This window comes from Arachis hypogaea, chromosome 12 (genome assembly GCF_003086295.3).
Source record: "Arachis hypogaea cultivar Tifrunner chromosome 12, arahy.Tifrunner.gnm2.J5K5, whole genome shotgun sequence".
NCBI lineage: Eukaryota > Viridiplantae > Streptophyta > Magnoliopsida > Fabales > Fabaceae > Arachis > Arachis hypogaea.
Window position 1 is genome coordinate 96,610,356 of NC_092047.1, and position 18,417 is coordinate 96,628,772.

Genomic DNA, 18,417 nt, shown 5'->3' on the forward strand with positions numbered 1-18,417 from the left:
TTCAAAATCTTTTTCAAAAATCAAATCTTTTTCAAAATTCTTAGTTATTTTCGAAAATTCCAAAAATATTTTTCAAAAATCTTTTTCTTATTTTTATACCAAATTTTCGAAATTAACTAATCAATTAATGTTTTGATTCAAAAATTTGAAGTTTGTTACTTGCTTGTTAAGAAAGATTCAAACTTTAAGTTCTAGAATCATATCTTGTGATTTCTTATGAATCAAGTCATTAATTGTGATTTTAAAAAAATCAAATCTTTTTCAAAAACTAATCTCAATCATATCTTTTCAAAAATATCTTCTTATCTTATCTTTTTCAAAAATATCTTTTCAAAATATCTTTTCTAACTTCCTAACTTCTTATCTTTTCAAAATTTGTTTCAACTAACTAACTAACTTTTTGTTTGTTTCTTAACTTTTTCAAAACTACCTAACTAACTCTCTTTCTCTAATTTTCGAAAACATCTCCCCCTTTTTCAAAAATTTCTTTTTAATTAACTAATTATTTTATTTTTATTTTTATTTCAAAAAAATTTTCGAAAAAAATACTAACAATTTTCAAAAACTATTTTCAAAAATCACTAACTCCTTTTCAAAAATAAATTTCGAAAATTCCCTCCTTCTCTCCCATCTCATTCTATTTATTCATTCATATCCTAACATCTCATCTCACATTCCAATCCTCACAGTTGTGTTTCTTCCTTTACATCACATCCTTTATCTCCCCCTCTTCTTCTACTTACAAAGGGATCCCTATACTGTGGTATAGAGGATCTCTATTATTATTATCATTTTTCTGGCCATTCTTCCTTGTCATATGAGCAGGAGCATGGATAAGAACATTCTTGTGGAAGCAGATCCAGAACCTGAAAGGACTCTGAAGAGAAAATTAAGAGAAGCTAAAATACAACAATCCAGAGATAACCTTTCAGAAATTTTCGAACAGGCAGAGGAGATGGCAGCCGAAAATAATAATAATGCAAGGAGGATGCTTGGTGACTTTACTGCACCTAATTCCAATTTACATGGAAGAAGCATCTCCATTCCTGCCATTGGAGCAAACAACTTTGAGCTGAAACCTCAATTAGTTTCTCTGATGCAGCAGAACTGCAAGTTTCATGGACAATCCATCTGAAGATCCTTTTCAGTTCTTAACTGAATTCTTGCAGATATGTGATACTGTTAAGACTAATGGAGTAGATCCTGAAGTCTACAGGCTCATGCTTTTCCCTTTTGCTGTAAGAGACAGAGCTAGATTATGGTTGGATTCTCAACCTAAAGACAGCCTGAACTCTTGGGATAAGCTGGTCACGGCTTTCTTAGCCAAGTACTTTCCTCCTCAAAAGCTGAGCAAGCTTAGAGCTGATGTTCAAACCTTCAGACAGAAAGAAGGTGAATCTCTCTATGAAGCTTGGGAAAGATACAAACAGTTGACCAAAAAGTGTCCTTCTGACATGCTTTCAGAATGGACCATCCTGGATATATTCTATGATGGTTTATCTGAGCTATCAAAGATGTCACTGGACACTTCTGCAGGTGGATCCATTCACCTAAAGAAAACGCCTACAGAAGCTCAAGAACTCATTGACATGGTTGCTAATAACCAGTTCATGTACACTTCTGAAAGGAATCCTGTGAGTAATGGGACACCTATGAAGAAGGGAGTTCTTGAAGTTGATACTCTGAATGCCATATTGGCTCAGAAAAAAATATTGACTCAGCAAGTCAATATGATTTCTCAGAGTCTGCATGGAATGCAAGTTACATCCAACAGTACTCAAGAGGCATCTTCTGAAGAAGAAGCCTATGATCCTGAGAACCCTGCAATAGCAGAGGTGAATTACTTAGGTGAACCTTATGGAAACACCTATAACTCAACATGGAGAAATCATCCAAATTTCTCATGGAAGGATCAAAAGCCCCAACAAGGCTTTAATAATGGTGGAAGAAACAGGTTTAGCAATAGCAAGCCTTTTCCATCATCAACTCAGCAACAGACAGAGAACTCTGAACAAAATGCTTCTAATTTAGCAAATATAGTCTCTGATCTATCTAAGGCCACTGTAAGTTTCATGAATGAAACAAGGTCTTCCATTAGAAATCTGGAAGCACAAGTGGGCCAGCTGAGTAAAAGGATCACTGAAATCCCTCCTAGTACTCTCCCAAGCAATACAGAAGAGAACCCAAAAGGAGAGTGCAAGGCCATTGACATAAGTGCCATGGCCGAACCTGTGAGGAGAGGAGAGGACGTGAATCCCAAGGAGGAAGACCTCCTGGGACGTCCAGTGGTCAATAAGGAGCTTCCCTATGAGGAACCAAAGGACTCTGAGGCTCATCTAGAGACCATAGAGATTCCATTGAACCTCCTTATACCCTTCATGAGCTCTGATGAGTATTCCTCTTCTGAAGAGAATGAGGATGTTACTGAAGAGCAAACTGCCAAGTTTCTTGGTGCAATCATGAAGCTGAATGCCAAATTATTTGGCATTGATGCTTGGGAAGTTGAACCTCCCTTGTTCATCAATGAACTAAGTGATCTAGATCAACTGACATTGCCTCAGAAGAGACAGGATCCTGGAAAGTTCATAATACCCTGTACCATAGGCACCATAATCTTTAAGGCTCTGTGTGATCTTGGTTCAGGAGTAAACCTCATGCCCCTCTCTGTAATAGAGAAACTGGGAATCTATGGGGTGCAAGCTGCTAAAATCTCATTAGAGATGGCAGACAGCTCTAGAAAACAGGCTTATGGACAAGTAGAGGACGTGTTAGTAAAGGTTGAGGGCCTTTACATACCTACTGATTTCATAGTCCTGGATACTGGAAAGGAAGAGGATGAATCCATCATCCTAGGAAGACCTTTCCTGGCCACAGCAAGAGCTGTGATTGATGTTGACAGAGGTGAAATAGTCCTTCAATGGAATGAGAACTCCCTTGTATTCAAAACTCAAGGATCTCCCTCTGCAACCATGAAGAGGAAGCAGGAAAAGCTTCTCTCCAAGCAGAGTCAACCAGAGCCCCCACAGTCAAACTCTAAGTTTGGTGTTGGGAGGCCACAACCAAACTCTAAGTTTGGTGTTGAACTCCCATATCCAAACTCTAAGTTTGGTGTTGGAGAGTTTCAACAAAGCTCTGCACATCTGTGAGGCTCCATGAGAGCTCACTGTCAAGCTATTGACATTAAAGAAGCGCTTGTTGGGAGGCAACCCAATGTTTATCTAATTCTTATTTTTATTGTTTTTCATGTTTTCTTAGGTTCATGATCATGTGGAGTCACAAAATAAATATAAAAATTGAAAACGGAATCAAAAACAGCAGAAGAAAAATCACACCCTGGAGGAGCATCTGTCTGGCGTTCAAACGCCAGAACAGAGCATAGTTCTGGCGCTGAACGCCCAGAATGGGAGCATCCTGGCGCTGAACGCCCAGAACAAGCATGGTTCTGGCGTTCAACGCCAGAAATGGCAGCAAAGGGGCGTTGAACGCCCAAAATGGGCACCAACCTGGCGCTGAACGCCCAGAGTTGTGTGCAAGGGCATTATACATGCCTAAATTGGTGCAGGGATGTAAATGCCTTGACACCTCAGGATCTGTGGACCCCACAGGATCATCTCAGGATCTGTGGACCCCACAGGATCCCCACCTACCTCCTCATAATCCTAGTTTTTATTTCCACATCTTCTTCTTCATCTATTCCTTCTTCTTTTGCTCGAGGGCGAGCAACATTCTAAGTTTGGTGTGGTAAAAGCATAGCTTTTTTGTTTTTTTCCATAACCATTGATGGCACCTAAGGCCAGAGAAACCTCTAGAAAGAGGAAAGGGAAGACAAAAGCTTCCATCAAGGGTCTATAGCTCAGTGGTAGAACATTTGACTGCAAATCAAGAGATCCCTGAGATACCTCAGGGGATACATTTTCTTCCACACAATTATTGGAAGCAACTAAGGGTGGAACATCAAGAGCACTCCATCATCCTTCATGAAATCAGAGAAGATCTAAAAGCAATGAAGGAGGAGCAGCCAAGGCAAGGAAGAGACATAGAAGAGCTCAAGGACATCACTAAGGTGGACTCATTCCTTGTTCTTACTTTCTCTATTTTTCATTTTCTATGTTATGTGCTTATCTATGTTTGTGTCTTCATTACATGATCATTAGTAGTTAGTAACTCTGTCTTAAAGTTATGAATGTCCTATGAATCCATCACCTCTCTTAAAATAAAAACTGTTTTAATTCAAAAGAACAAGAAGTACATGAGTTTTGAATTTATCCTTGAACTTAGTTTAATTATATTGATGTGGTGATAATGCTTCTTGTTTTCTGAATGTATGCTTGAACATTGCATATATCTTTTGAAGTTGTTGTTTAAGAATGTTAAATATGTTGGCTCTTGAAAGAATGATGACTAGGAGACATGTTATTTGATAATCTGAAAAATCATAAAAATGATTCTTGAAGCAAGAAAAAGCAGCAAAGAGCAAAGCTTACAGAAAAAAAAAATAGGCGAAAAAAAAATAGAAAGAAAAAGCAAGCAGAAAAAGCCAAAAGCTCTTAAAACCAAGAGGCAAGAGCAAAAAGCCAATAACCCTTAAAACCAAAAGGCAAGGGCAAATAAAAAGGATCCCAAGGCTTTGAGCATCAGTGGATAGGAGGGCCTAAAGGAATAAAATCCTGGTCTAAGCGGCTAAACCAAGCTGTCCCTAACCATGTGCTTGTGGCGTGTAGGTGTCAAGTGAAAACTTGAGACTGAGCGGTTAAAGTCAAGGTCCAAAGCAAAAAAAAAGAGAGTGTGCTTAAGAACCCTGGACACCTCTAATTGGGGACTTTAGCAAAGCTGAGTCACAATCTGAAAAGGTTCACCCAATTATGTGTCTGTGGCATTTATGTATCCGGTGGTAATACTGGAAAACAAAATGCTTAGGGCCACGGCCAAGACTCATAAAGAAGCTGTGTTCAAGAATCATCATGCTGAACTAAGAGAGTCAATAACACTATTCGAAATTTGAAGTTCCTATAGATGCCAATCATTCTGAACCGCAATGGATAAAGTGAGATGCCAAAACTATTCAAGAGGCAAAAAGCTATAAGTCCCGCTCATATGATTGAAGCTCTGTTTCATTGATAATTTGGAATTTATAGTATATTCTATTCTTTTTATCCTATTTTGATTTTCAGTTGCTTGGGGACAAGCAACAATTTAAGTTTAGTGTTGTGATGAGCGGATAATTTATACGCTTTTTGACATTGTTTTTAGTATGTTTTTAGTAGGATCTAGTTACTTTTAGGAATGTTTTTAATAGATTTTGTGTTAAATTCACATTTCTGGACTTTACTATGAGTTTGTGTGTTTTTCTGTGATTTCAGGTATTTTCTGGCTGAAATTGAGGGACTTGAGCAGAAATCAGATTCAGAGGTTGAAAAAGGACTGCTGATGCTGTTGGATTCTGACCTCCCTGCACTCAAAGTGGATTTTCTGGAGCTACAGACCTTGAAATGGCGCGCTTCCAATTGCGTTGAAAAGTAGACATCCAGGGCTTTCCAGCAATGTATAATAGTCCATACTTTGGCCAAGAATTGATGACGTAAACTGGCGTTCAACGCCAGCTTTCTACCCAAATCTGGCGTCCAGCGCCAGAAAAGGATCCAAAACCAGAGTTGAACGCCCAAACTGGCACAAAAACTGGCGTTCAACTCCACAATTGGCCTCTGCACGTGCAACACTTAAGCTCAGCCCAAACACACACCAAGTGGGCCCCGGAAGTGGATTTATACATCAAATACTTACTCATGTAAACCCTAGTAGCTAGTTTATTATAAATAGGACCTCTTACTATTGTATTAGGCATTTTTGGATTGTATTATGATCCTTTGATCACGTTTTAGGGGGCTGGCCATCTCGGCCATGCCTGGACCTTCACTTATGTATTTTCAACGGTAGAGTTTCTACACTCCATAGATTAAGGTGTGGAGCTCTGCTGTTCCTCAAAGATTAATGCAAAGTACTACTGTTTTCTATTCAATTCTTCTTATTTCTCTTCTAAGATATCCATTCGCACCCAAGAACGTGATGAAGGTGATGATTATGTGTGACGCTCATCATCCTTCTCCCTTATGAACGCGTGTCTGACAAACACTTCTGTTCTACATGAAATAAGCTAGAATGAGTATCTCTTAGATCTCCTAACCAGAATCTTCGTGGCGTAAGCTAGAATGATGGCGGCATTCAAGAGAATCCGGAAAGTCTAAACCTTGTCTGTGGTATTCCGAGTAGGATTCAATGATTGAATGACTGTGACGAGCTTCAAACTCGCGATTGTTGGGCGTTAGTGACAGACGCAAAAGGAGGGTGAATCCTATTCCAGCATGATCGAGAACCGACAGATGAATAGCCGTGCCGTGACAGGGTGCGTGAGCATATTATTCACTGAGAGGAGGGGATGTAGCCACTGACAACGGTGATGCCCTTGCATAAAGCCAGCTATGGAAAGGAGTAAGACTGATTGGATGAAGATAGCAGGAAAGCAGAGGTTCAGAGGAACGAAAGTATCTCCATTCGCTTATCTGAAATTCCTACCAATGATTTACATAAGTACCTCTATCCCTATCTTATTAATTATTATTCGAAAACACCATTATCCATTTATATCTGCCTGACTGAGATTTACAAGGTGACCATAGCTTGCTTCATACCAACAATCTCCGTGGGATTCGACCCTTACTCACGTAAGGTATTACTTGGACGACCCAGTGCACTTGCTGGTTAGTTGTATCGAAGTTGTGACAATTATGAATTAAGATCAGAGCACCAAGCTTTGGAGCCATTACCAGGATTTGTTCGAGCCTGGAGATCACAATTTCGTGCACCAGTGACACATCTTATGTCATTGGTATAAAGATTCATAGAGATAAACATAAACAAATTTTTGGTTTATCTCAGGAAAACCTATATCAATAAAGTTCTTGAGAGGTTTAAAATACAAAGTTGTTCATCAAGTGTTGCACCTATTGTAAAAGGTAACAAGTTCTACTTAGATCAATGTCCTAAAAATAAACTTGAAAAAGGACAAGTGCAAAATATTCCTTATGCTTTAGTCATTGGAAGCTTAATGTATGCTCTGGTTTGTACAAGACCTGACATTTCTTTTGTCGTTGGCATGTTAGGAAGATATCGAAGTAATATAGGTATAATCCATTGGAGAGTTGCAAAGAAGGTCTTGAGATATCTTCAAGGGACCAAGGACTTCATACTCATATATAGAAGAACCAACAATTTGAAAACTCTTGGATACTCATATTCAGACTTGGCAGGATGTGTTTTCTAGGAAGTCAACATCAGGATATATCTTCGTGCTTGCTGATGGAGCAGTATTTTGGAAGAATGTGAAATAATCACTTGTTGCAACTTCTACCATGAAATCCAAATTTATTGCTTGTTTTGACACTATATCACAAAATGTTTGGTTGAAGAATTTTATTTCTGGGCTTAAGATTATGGATGGTATCTCTAAACTATTGAGAATATATTGTGACAATTCAACTACTGTATTTATGGTTAGGAATAATAGAAGTAGTAGTTGAAGTAAGCACATTAACATTAAGTACTTATCCATTAAAGACCGAGTTAGGTCTAATGAGGTGGAGGTAGAGCAAATTAATACTAAGCATATGATAGGTGATCCTTTAACAAAAGACATACCATTAGGATTGTTTAAGGATCATGTTAGTAGTATGAATTTATAGTTCTGTAACGTCACTTATATGACTTTTGTTGTATTATATGACATCTTTGGATGAAATTTTTATTATTATTTGTTTTTCATTTGGTTTGTATATATGCGCATACATAATTGAGAATGACAAAAAAAATTTAGCGAATGACCTAGAATAAACATTGGGCTTAATCATATAGAAATACCACATAAAGAGTTTATTCAATTAAGGTATGTTACATTGTAATACATGGAAGGTAATACTTGATTAATGAGGACCTACCATAACTATGATTCGTGTAATTTGTCTTAATTATTTGAGCATAGTATGTAGTTACAGACTAAATGTAATAAATGTTAGAATTTGATTATATTTGTGGTCCAATTTGTTAATACAAAAATTAGTTTGGATGGTATTATAATTATTGAAAAATTATTATTATTTAATTGTATTGGCAATTGATTAGTTCTCTAATGGAGAAAATACGACTATTTGCAGAAAAAACATAATTTGGGTCCTCAATTCTAATAATCATCATGATATATGACTAGAGGTACGTAAACTATTGGTTTTATGAATATTTGGAACTTTCAAATTTGAATTATGAATATTTGGCAATGGCTAGAGATACGTAAATTATTGGTTTTATGAAATAACTAACAATGCAACACTCAATTGAAAAGTATTTTTCACTACCTTAGGAATTGCAACAAATCAAAGATAGTTTGGTGTTTATTGGGTTTTTCAAGTAATAATTTTTTTTCAGCATAGTGATTTGCTTGGAGATTCTCCCTTCACTTTTGGGACTGCTATTTAGTGTATTTGAGTATACTGCAACGATAAGAACCTTTAAGAGTTCCAACCCAACTGTAGGGGTTACTTTCTGGTCTCATTTAGTGGTAAAGAATTTTCAAATAACTGCCACAACAAATTTCATGCATTGCAGAGCTATCCATCTATTTCATGGTCATGTTTGGAAGAAGGGAAAGCCGGTTTTGGGTTTAGGCGCTCCTTCATGTCATGGTCCTTCACGATGTGAATCTTGAAAGAATTTGGTTCTGCGTGCGACGACAGTATGTGTTGGGGTTACAACGAATATGACAAAGGTCAAATGGGTGGTAATAGAAAATCTGGTTCTATATTTTTTTTTCTTTTTTTCTTTTTTGCTTTTAATTCAGAGAGAACATGAAGAATAAAAAAATACTTTACTCAAATTATAAAAAATAATTTTAGATATTACTCAAAATTATAACTACTCAAATAAGTCCCTATTGTTGAGTTTCAATCTTATTATCTAAGGATAGACAAAATCCATTTTGAGATAATGCAATGTTATATATTCATTTTGGTGAAAATTAGTAATAATGTAATGTTATTTATTCATGCTTTAATTAATTTTTTATATTATATAACGCCACTTTTGTCTTATAATAATTTATTTTGGTATATATACTGTATAATATTTATTGAATTTAATCTTTAAGAATAAAATTTTATTAACTTGTTATATATAATTTTTACAATTATATACATTAATTATATGTTAGATAAATTTAATCTTATCCAAGTTTTATTGGAAGTTGTTTAAAGTTAAATTCAAATCTTAAAAATACAAAAGGTTCACTCAAGTGTGAATTTGTGCACCCCTTAATATATATTATCCCTTTTATCAAGAATGTTCAAATATTAATCTAAACAAATTGTTCATCTAATTTAATCTAAATTAAAAATTAATCATAACTGCATTAATTTGGATTATTGGATTAGATTCTATTTTAACAAATTACATAAATTAGATCAGATTTTATATTCACTTTTTAAAATCGAATCATTTCAATCCAAATCACAAATATAATATAATTTATTACATATTGTTATCTTATTCATTATGTTAAAATTTTACGTATTGATGAGATAATGGTTTTATAAGTAACCTAAGAGAAAGTCAAAATCTTGCAAGGATTTGATTTTTTTTTTTTTTTAAAAAAAAAAATTTTGATATTTTCTCTTGACAAGAAAATGAACTAAAATGATTTTCCGGCAGTAACCAATTGTTATTATCATAACTTAAAAAAAAAAAAGAAAAATTAAACCAACATAGTTTGGCAAAGTGATCAACTTATTTATAGGAGTGGATCTTTTTTAATAGAAAAAAAATTAGATAGTGTTCAGTGTAGAATCTTACCCTTTATTATTTTTTCTCTCTTATTTAATTTTGATCCCATTTATAAAATTAAATGTGAGAGATTACACTGTATCCTCTCAAGTGTTAAAAAAAATAGAGAGGATCTATTTTCTTTATTCATTGGCCAACAGTAGACCTTTAAATATAATTTAAATCTGCAACCGAATAGTCTTTAACCTATTGAACTAGAAAATATTGTAAACAACCAAAAAGATTTTTTAAAAAAAAATACAATAATTCATTAAATTTTGAACAACAATTGAGGAAATAAAACAGTCTAAAAAGGTGGAATAAACAGTTTACCTATTCTAAAACTGTCAAAAAATAATTTTCAAAAAGGGAACCTCCATAAAACGACTAACATAGGTTTCTGTAACACTATTATGTATTAACCAATCTAAGATAAGTAGATAACCCAATCAAATGCACCATACATGTAAGAATACCACCTAATAGACTCTGGAAAATGTCAATTAAATCCAAATGTTCATTTCAATATATATACTCAATAATTTTTTTAAAATAATATAATTCACTAATATATATATATATATTGTTTTCTTCATTGTTAAAAAATAATGTCTTAAACCGTTAACGTACCTTCTTCTTTTTTTACCAAAGATATGAGACTCGAAGAACTCGCAACTTCTTAATTGAGTATGGTGAGACTATGCCATTTGAGCTATTACTCATTGGCGCCTTAACGTACCTTCTAAAAAAAAATTAATGCAATCACATGTATCATTTTATTCGAGGTAATGTATTCAAATAATAAAAATGAGCTTACTTTCAATTAATTGTGTGCAAGTTAATACTATCATAACAAACTTAAATTTGTAGAATTAAGCTAACTATTTCAAAATTATTGAATGGTCTTGAATCTTGATAGTAAGCTGTAAGTTGTAACGTCAAATAAATAAAAGAATAAAAAAAAGGGAAAGTAAAGTTAGGAGTGGGAACAAGTTGGGGTTGGAGGGACCAAAGCTTCCACTTAGACACCATTTTTTTTTCTTAACTTTGTGACCAAACATATTCCATAGCATATATAGAATCAAATGGAGGGTACCCTCCACAATATATATAACCCAAAAACCTATAAAATTTTCTTCCCATTTTCCCATGATTGTCCTCACATGGATCCCAAGTTCCCGACCTACAACAATGCTTATTTAATTTATTAATTAATTGTTGGTTTTGAAATTAAAAAGGCAACTAATCGCTACTATAAATTATGCCAAGTTGCATTGTGCTCTATTCCTCATATGTTCCCACTTGGATAAATTTATGTTTAGTAGTAGCCCCACATAATTTTTTGCTAATTAAATCTAGATGGAGATGGAGAAGGGAATCAACATATATTGATTCTCTAAAAGGCAATTTCATAAGGTTACTTTGGAAAGAGGTTTTTTTTTTTTTTTTTTCTTTTCATCCAATCAATGTATATGTTTGTTTTCGATCTTAATTCAATCCATTATTTTTTCCTCCTTATATATAGTACCTTGAGAGAATTAAACCATCCAATTCATAAAGAAAAAGCTAACACACATGTGAGATGTGACTTAAGGGGTAAATATGTATGTAAAGGTTATCGATTAAAAAAGTTTATAAAAAAATTAAGTTTGTAATATATTTATTATGTATTTAATTATTAAAATAAAAATTTTAAAAAGTTTCTATTAATCATAATCTTACCATATGTTTTAGTTAAATTAAAGATATTCTTTTTTCTGAAGAAATTTATTTTATGAATAAATTTATTATTTTATTATAATCAATTACACATCGATTAGTCCATAAATTTTTAATTTCACTAGTAGTTCAATATAATAAAAATTTTAATTTAAATCTTATTATATTTTCTAAATTAATTCATCAATTAAAAATTATTACTATGCATGTTCATCCCCAAAAATCTTTGACATCGTTCAATCCTAGGAGTTGAGTCAATCTTCAATGACGGAATAATAAATAATATATGTTTAAGAGAAAACTGAATATCAACTGAGAGATAATATTAGTTTATTCCAAATGAAACGTTTGTAACTGCAGGCCAAGGGTAGATATGTAAAAACCCAACCAAAACCATGTTAATTGGTTTCCACGTGGTTTCTGCATACAAAATTACAAAAAATCGACCAATCATAGTACTGTCTCTTTTTCCTCTTGGCAACCAAGCGCAAGTTTAATAATTATATCTATAGTATATATTTATTAATATTATTAATAATTAAATAAACCTAAGCTTTTAAAATTAAAGGCTTCCTTGTCTTTAGTCTTTGGTGACGTTTATAATAAAGTTGAAAAAGAAAGCATTCCTGATTTGAGGGGCTGGTGATGGTGGTGGGAGAATCAGCAAACATGTCCCTTTGAAAAACTATAGAGAGCAAAGCAACAACAACAATAATAATAATAATAATAATAATAATTATTATTTTAATAATAACAATAATTATCCTATCCCCATTCATCATTGTGAGAGCTCACGTATATTTCACATCATTAATCCCTATTTTTTGTTTCTTTAATTTTTTTTTTTCCAGTTTGTCTTCTCTTATTTAATTAACTTTAACTAGTGAGTATTAAACTTTAACAAATTATTATATTTCTATATCTTCGACTTAGTTTTCTATCAGCATGAAGCTAGCGTGCCTAATGGCTGGTCTTAATATATATTAGTTGGGTAAAAACAATAACAAGAAGTCAATAACACTGGCAATTACCAGAATAATAAAAAAATAAGTATAGAAAATTAATTTTTAATTAGTCAATATTAACTAATTTTTTAACTCTTATTTTATAAAGGTTTAGAATTTAGCGTTATAATTTAGGATTTAGAATTTAAATTTTAAAATTTAGAGTAAAAATATAATTTAAAAAATTAGCTAATGTTAACTAAACAAAGTCAGCTCCTTAATTAATTGAATTCAATAATAATAATAATAATAATAATAATAATAATAATAATAATAATAATAATAATAATAATAATAATAATAATAATAATAATGAAATTAAATGTTAGTGCATAAAGAGATGCAAGAAATGCACCAAAAGAAAAGTGATGAGTTTAGGATTTTATTCTAAACTTGCGAGTACCGACTAATGTCAAACTTATCTAAACTTTTTATTTATCCACCAACAAAGAATCATAGTTTTCTTTTACATAACTATTTATAATTTATTCTTTTTTCATGCATGCATAGAATATTATGCTGTGTGTTAAATGATTCCTGATGCATGTGTGATCGATCTGATATATTCTTTTAAGTTAAAAAGCGAAGCGACAATTTCAGCATTATTTTTGCTGTAAGCGTTTTAATATAAAGAAATGAAAGTGACTCTTAATACAAGGCAAAAGACATGTATACATACATCACCGGTAAATAAAAATAGAAAAATATATTAAAAAAAAACTAACTTTTAGTTAGTTAATATAAATCAATTTTAGAATTTAAATTTATAATTTAAAATTAATAATTTATAATCTAAAATTTTAAAATAAATAAAATAATTTTTTAAAAATTAATTGAAAAAAAATTAATTTTCTAACATTACTGGTAAAATTGATGGTTCCATCTTCTAATTGGGCATTGCCTCAAAGCATAGCATATAATTCATATCATTATATAATCAATCACTATAAGAAGGACAAGTGTCAAATAATAAAGTTTGTTATACTTTTGGCCTAATAATGCAGATGTACAACCAAATGCACACATAGCTAAAGTTTGATTGGTTTTATTGTGGCTTTTTTGCCCCTGTATGTGATATATTATTATTAATTTATTATATATAATATATTTTTTTCTGATGAAAAAGCTTTTCTAATTTGATACCTATCTTGGAGAAGAACTGAAAGTGCTTATCCACACTACTACCAGTGTAGCATATCAAACCCTAATAATACCTAATCCAAAATTATAAATAAAATGGAAGAACAAATAATGATTGGAAACATTGCGAACAAATGAGTAAAAAGGTATTGCTTTAATTTTCTTTACTCCTTACTTTAGGAAACAAAAAAAAAAGCATTGATCCTTGAAAAAATTTCTCCTGGTCAGAATTATTATTTCTACGACGTTAAAATAGATTTGGAGACTATGTTCGTAACGGATAATAATAGAGATGTATATATGTGAGTGTTTTTAAATGTTAAAATATATATATATATATAAGATTAATCCAAGATTGTCAATACTTTGAATCCTTTAATCCTAGATTATTCAAGTTGGAGAACAGAAAATTCTTTTAAAAGACTCACACATCATTCGTATATAGAATGTCCGACAAATAGACCAAGTTAGTTGGGCTCTTGTGATAATAACAAAGGGAAAGATGAATCTAACTTCTTTATAATTTAAAATTTTGAAGTTTATATATCAAAAAGGTTTGTGAATATCTTAATCTTATGTTATATATATATATATATATATATATATATATATATATATATATATTGTTGGAGCAGACTATACCCTTTATATTTATCAAGGATTTACATGCAGGTTAATTACTTTAAACTTTGAAAAAGATCATTGTAAGTCATTGTTTTAAGAGTTCTTTACTACAGGAAAAAAAATGGAGTATTATCGGATTTATTGGTATAAAAATGAAATTAATTTGCCCATAATAAATTTATCGTCAGATTTTGTTTAGTTCTAATTTGATAGTATAAATTTTGAATATATTACCAATTGTTGAAATTGCATCTCTGAATTTGATACGAATTTATCAAAACTGAATTTAAATTGAGAAAATTCAATCTCATTATGTGCTCCGCTTTGAAAATTTATGGGCAGACGTAGAAAGCATGGAGGAGATGGAATTTAAACTTAGCTTGGCCTACAAAATTCTGTGAAAATAATTTCTCAATAAAAAATCGAGCTCTTCCCAAGAAAACTAATTTTACCCACATTCCATTAGGTTGGTTATAATATATGAGTAGATCCAACCATCTTTCGGTAAAATAGAGTTTACTGCCCCTTCGTGGGACGCTTACATCCATGTAATTAGAACCCAAATTAGTGAATACAACTTGAGATGGTATTTGATGGATGTGGTGCATTGTAAACCAGTGTGGCAAAAGACAATCGCATTGGAACATTAGACGAAAAGAATAAGTTAGAGGAAGAACAATCATTAAATTATCAAAAGAATAATATAATAGAATGAGTATATAAAAAATAATATAAAAAATTATAAATTGTACCTTAAAAAGATCAACTTCGATGAAAAATGAAGAATACATTCTTATTCTATGAAGTAGTCAGAAAAGAATAATAAATTAAAAAAATGTGTTGACTCTCAGATCTAAACTCACGAACCACAAAAAAACACTATATATAGCCTTTTTTGAACAAAAATAATTATATAAATTAGTTAATATTAAGTTAATTTTTTATTATTTACGTTATACATCATATATTTGCCATGATTAAATAAACCATTATCATATCATATACATTTTTATCATGATTAGAATCATAGATTTTTGTTTTAATTTTTTAAGGTAGATATCAATATCAAATTACCAAAAATTACAATTAATTTAAAATTATATTACAATGATAGAAAATTAAAATTATTGACAATTAACATAACTATGTATTAAATGCTGATTTGATGTATAGTTATAAAAAATTATTGACAATTAACATAATTATGTATTAAATGCTAATTTGATGTATAATAACTGACAATTAAAATAATCACTACTAGAAAATTAGTTATTACAGACGGATATTTTCAACGGATTTTATCCCACGAAAATACAGACGAAATTTCAGAGGAATTTTTTGTCGGAAAACAAAAAAAAATGAATTAGCATAAATTACAGATGGAAAAGAGAATCCGTCGATAATTCCGTCGAAAAAATTAATTTCTTTTCATGAAAAATAATTACAGACGGAAAATTCGTCTGTAATTTAAAATTTTCCGTCAGAAATGTTATATTCTGCATTTTATGATCGATTGTGCCCAAGCTCTATTCATTCACAGCACCAAATCAAACGAGCTCAACCTAGCATTCCCTCTCCGTCGACGAGCTTCTTCTTCTCCTTTCCTCACCCACAGCGCCACCGCCGGCTACCCTAACCACCGCAGCTACCTTCTCCTTCTTCTCCTCTTTTTTAAACACTGAACCAGTAGAACACAGCTCCTGTCTCTCTCGTTCTTTCTTGTTCGCAGAACAAAGCAAGCTCAAGCTCCACCACCGCCGTGCCTCTCTCGTTCTGGCTCGCATATCTTCTCAGTGCTACAGCCATCATCTCCTCCAGTCAATGCCGCGGCTACCTTTGCGCAAGCCCTAGCTCCGTAGTGACCAAAATCGGTTCCACCATCAGCCGCAATTCCACCTCTCTCTTTCCCCCTGTTCAAACTGTAGAGGGTTCAATTAATTTTGTTTAGTTAGTTTGATTATCTCTGCTTCCAGGTTTTGGTTTCAAAATTCTTTTAATTTCTGTTGAGTTCAATTAATTTCATTTAGTTAGTTTGATTTTAGTAATTAGTTTAGTTAGATTTGTTTTCTGATTAGTGGATTTTTAGGTTGTTAAAATAGGATTAGATTAGGTTTTGATTCTGAATAGCTGAGAAATGTTTAGATTGTTAATCTGGATTGCTGAACAAACAGAATTCAGAGAAACACTCGTGAGTTTTTCTTTTTCTTCTTCCCTCCCCTCTATGAATTTCGCTGTGCACACCAAGTGTTCGATGGTTTGCTTATTTGTTGGTTTGACCTAACATGCACATCAAGTGTTTGTTAATTAGTCTCAGTGGATAATTAGGTAGATATATGTGCTCAATGTTGTGTTTGTGCAGACGAGGTGTTTGATCTAATGACTGAACTGCTTTTGAAATAGGTGTTGTTTCTTTCTTTGGAGTCATAATGGCTTATTGTTTTCTTTTTTTGAAAATTGATTAGGCCTCAATCTGGCTTTGATTTTGCTTCTTTTGTGGTGTTTAGGCATTAGTGACTAGCTTCTGCTCGTAGTAATTATACTAGTATCTTCAATTGAGTCTCTATTTTTGAATTCAGATTTAGTCTCTGTTTTCTTCACTGCTGTGCTTTTCTTTTATGTGTACATAAGTAGTAATATGTATCTTTATTCTTACTATTTCACTCTTAATTATTTTTATGTTGCAAGTTCTGTCAAGGGGAGGGGAGGCTGTACAGATGACCACTGACCATGAACCTAATACTGAGCGAGGCAACATTGAGAACAGAGGTAGCTTTGTCTCAAACATGCCAGGTTCTTCAACTAACCCTGAATTCTATGCTTTGTTGCTACTAATATTCAGTGCTGTTTTTTGTGTTTTCATTCATGTTTCCTTTTACTATAGGAACTTGAGTTTCGTTTGTTGTGATATTAGCTTACTCAATTCCTTTTACTATAGGGCAGTGTCTCTTCTCTGACACTGATATTCTCTTTCCTAGAAAAAAGAAACTTCTTTTGGAACAGAATGGACTACATGTTACAAAATCTCAGTTTACGAGGTATGCTATAAGAACCGTTTACTCAATTAAAACCTCCTTGTCTTTTTATTGTTCCTTTGCTGCTTTTTATAACTCGAGTTTTTGTGCAGGGGTGTGAGAAAGAGGTTGCTGAGGCTGGGAAGCAATCCAATGAGTTCTTGCAGGAGTGTCTCCTGCGATTATCGTGGGCTCCTGTTCACTCAAACGATCAAAAGATGTACAACGTGGGATAGCAATGCTTGAAGGTGGCTCCAAATTTCCTTACCTTTTGAGTTAAGTTTTCTTCTCTCTAACATTCTTCTCTCCAAATTTTGTTACTTTATTCTAATTATTTGAATGTGTTCTTGTTTGATAGTTGACTGAACAAAAATTGATAAAAAGGGAAGGTATAAGCTTTTCTTGTTGTTTAGGAAGCTTGCAAACAAGATTGCAGCTTCTGGTTACTATGTGGTTATTCCGGACTTTTTTTATGGTGAACCCTATGATTCTCATAATACTAATAGGCCTTTAGGAGAGTGGCTAAAAGATCATGGAACAGTTAGTTCTCTTTAATGATTCAACATTATTTCTTTGTTCATAACTTTCTATTGGTGAACCCTATGATCTCTTGATTGTTTAGTTTAGTAGTTCTTCAATATGGATAAAACTTCAGAAGTGTGATGCTACAATCTCGTTAGAATTTGACAGGTGGTAGGCTTGTTTCGGTTGAATGAGTGGAGTCGCCATTATATGCTCTCGAGGTACTCATTTTGATTGTGCACAACTCCTTCTTTGTAAAGGGTAAATGGAATTGACTTCGAGCAGATTAAGGTAGATATTTCCAAAGGTCAACACCTCACTCCTGACTTTACGGGTACTTATTTATCTATCTATCTATCTCTATTTGTTGGTGTCTATTATCTCTGCTCTGCTGATTCAACAAATTTCTATCTAACATGTCTTATATTTCTTGTACGATTTGGTTGCAATAGTTGGTGCTGTCCGCTCTGCTACTTACATGCGTTGTTTGATGTCTTTGCAGAAGTAAACCCTCTGCAGAAAGTTCCAGCTATTGT

At 32.7% G+C, this 18,417-nt stretch overlaps 1 non-coding gene across 1 annotated transcript; it reads right to left on the minus strand.

Annotated features, from left to right (window-relative positions):
- Positions 1-1,352: 1,352 nt before the first annotated feature.
- On the minus strand, positions 1,353-1,460 carry LOC112731656 (small nucleolar RNA R71). The gene has a single exon (XR_003167425.1). It is a non-coding gene; the product is annotated as a small nucleolar RNA R71 (small nucleolar RNA).
- Positions 1,461-18,417: the final 16,957 nt, after the last annotated feature.